The sequence below is a fragment of the Bufo gargarizans genome, chromosome 2, assembly GCF_014858855.1.
Source record: "Bufo gargarizans isolate SCDJY-AF-19 chromosome 2, ASM1485885v1, whole genome shotgun sequence".
In the NCBI taxonomy this organism is placed as follows: domain Eukaryota; kingdom Metazoa; phylum Chordata; class Amphibia; order Anura; family Bufonidae; genus Bufo; species Bufo gargarizans.
The window spans coordinates 80,245,246-80,248,096 of record NC_058081.1 but is presented as its reverse complement, the minus strand read 5'-3'; the positions used below and the strand labels follow the sequence as shown (position 1 = coordinate 80,248,096).

Below are 2,851 nucleotides of genomic sequence, written 5' to 3'. Positions count from 1 at the left end.
CTATTGGCCAGAATGAACAGCAGTTATAAAGAACATCTCACTGGAGGACTTGTCCTTTATTACAACCTTTGATTGGAATTGTAATGTCTAATTTCCACTGAGGTCAGGTTTCTCTACAGATAACAGCTGATTGCTGGGATTCCCAGGAGAGAAATGCTTTGTCATCTGCTTATTGTCATGGACCTTTCTAACAAGTATGGACTGTGAAGAATCCTATTTAGACAATAAGTTCAGTTAAAGCAAAGTTTTGTAATATCAGAGTGATACAGTCCTGATCAAAAGTTTAAGACCACTTGAAAATGGGCAACAAATCATATTTAGCATGGCTGGATCTTAACAAGGTTCCAAGTAGAGCTTCAACATGCAACAAGAAGAAATGGGAGTGAGACAAAACATTTTTTGAGCATTCAATTTAATGAAAACAACTTATAAACTGAAACAGGCTGTTTTTCATCTGATCAAAAGTGTAGGACCACACCTTAAAAAAAAACTAAACCCCCCCCAAAACAGAATTCCAACTGTGAGAGACCCTGCTTATGCAGTTCAACAACCCAAACACATTCAAAAAGGGAAAGTTTCTCTGTTAGCCGGTGAGGGCCTAGTGAGCGCCATCTTCGAGCTGCTAAGATGTACTCCACCGTTGCCCAGTTGGCCCGGGTCAACCCTTTCAGTGCTCCACATTTTCAATTGGGACAGGAGAATGTGACTTTAAGGAAGAGCAGCACCCCCCAGGTCCAGCCAGTTCGCCGCCTTGCTGCCGCTGCTGCACCGGATGGAGATTACAGTTGTGAATATGGCTCCTCACAGTTGTATGCAATGTGTGGCTTTGGTGGCATCCTCAGTTGTGGTTTAGCGCACACTGTAGTGGTACCTTTGGATCTGGTGAAGTGTCGCATTCAGGTTGATCTGAAAAAGTACAAGAGCATTTTCAATGGCTTTTCTGTAACACTGAAAGAAGATGGAGTCCGTGGCCTTGCTAAAGGATGGGCCCCTACATTCATTGGTTATTCAATGCAAGGATTATGCAAGTTTGGATTCTATGAAGTTTTCAAAGTCTTGTATTCTAACATTCTTGGTGAGGAAAATTCCTATTTGTGGCGCACTGTACCTGGCTGCATCTACCAGCGCTGAGTTCTTTGCAGATATTGCTTTGGCTCCAATGGAAGCTGCAAAAGTTTGTATCCAAACACAGGCAGGATATGCAAACACTCTGCAGAAAGCAGCCCCTAAGATGTATGCCGCAGAAGGCGTTTGGGTGTTCTACAAAGGTGTTGTCCCCCTCTGGATGAGACAGATCCCATACACCATGATGAAGAATTGATGAAGTTTGCCTGCTTTGAGCGTACAGTTGAAGCCCTCTATAAATATGTTGTACCCAAGCCACGCAGTGAATGTTCAAAGGGCGAGCAGCTGGTTGTCACTTTTGTTGCTGGTTATATTGCTGGTGTATTCTGTGCAATTGTGTCCCACCCTGCTGATTCTGTGGTATCCGTGTTGAACAAAGAAAAGGGAAGCACCGCTCTACACGTCCTTAAGAAGCTCGGACCAAAAGGAGTCTGTAAGGGGCTGACAGCCCGTATTATCATGATTGGTACGCTAACTGCTCTGCAATGGTTCATCTATGACTCGGTGAAGGTCTACTTCAGGCTTCCTCCCCCTCCTCCCCCTGAGATGCCAGAATCTCTGAAGAAGAAGCTTGGCCTGACCCAGTAAACATATGGACTAAAATAATGTAAACTTACATGACACTTTAAAGTTTTTATAAAGGAAAACTCAACCATGTAGGATCTACCATTTCCCAGATGTAATCATTGGTTGTATGTTTACTCTGCTTGGTAGCTCACAACTGTCAATTGATTTTTACCAGTGTACTTGTCTGTTGAAATAAACAGAAGATCCAGGAAAAAAAAAAAAAAAAAAAAAAAGTTTTTTTTGCCTTTGCCATCAATGAATCCGCATCTTTGCACAGATTTGGCCTTTTAAATGCATGTGGTCCTAAAATTTGTATCAGCTGAAAAACATCCTGTTTCAGTTTAATCGTTATTTCCAATTGATTGAATGCTCAAAAAATGTTTTGTCTCACTCTCATTTCTTCTTGTTGCATGTTGAAGCTCTACTTAGAACCTTGTTAAGACCCAACAATGTAAAATATGATTTTTTGCAATTTTTCAAGTGGTCTTAAACTTTTGATCAGGACTGTATAAAGTAGTTGTCCATTTGTTTGTTAGAAGGCTTCCATCATGACGACTTAATCACAGGAGGTCACTATTTTCATGATCAGCTGTAACCTATGGGACTAGCAATTCTATTACAATCAGTGTGCTGTCCATATAATATCTACTGGTTGTCCATTTTTTGAGGCTATCCAAGTAACTTTCTGATTGTAAAACAGATCCCACCACCTTTGTGCTTTCTGAGGAGGTTGCAAGAACTTTTTTTTAAAGGTAAGCCTTTATGTTTTCCAACATAAGGGTGGCTTTCACACACTCAAGACACCAAGTCAGGAAACTTCTTCTTTAACTATATATTCTCAGATCCCACCTCTGTTCTGATAGAGGGATAAGGGTTATTGCTTTCTGAGATCCTGTCACCTCTGACATGTCTGTTTTAGTAAATACTTGTATTCCTCACAAAATAACAATTATACTGCATTTCAGTGATTCCTCCTGGAACTAAATGAATAAGATGCTAACTTGCCTTTACCATGCTCCATGTTGAAAGGTTGTGTTCCTGCAGTGCTGTTTGGAGAGAGTCAGAGGGTCTAAAGCAGTGATCTCCAACCGGGGCTCTCCAGCTGTTGCAAAAGTACAACTCTGATTATGTCCTGCAGGCTGTCAGGGCATGAAGAATA

The 2,851-nt window shown here is 41.3% G+C and overlaps 1 pseudogene; it reads left to right on the top strand.

Annotated features, from left to right (window-relative positions):
- Nucleotides 1–602: 602 nt before the first annotated feature.
- LOC122929498 lies at nt 603–1,901 on the top strand (annotated as a pseudogene).
- Nucleotides 1,902–2,851: the final 950 nt, after the last annotated feature.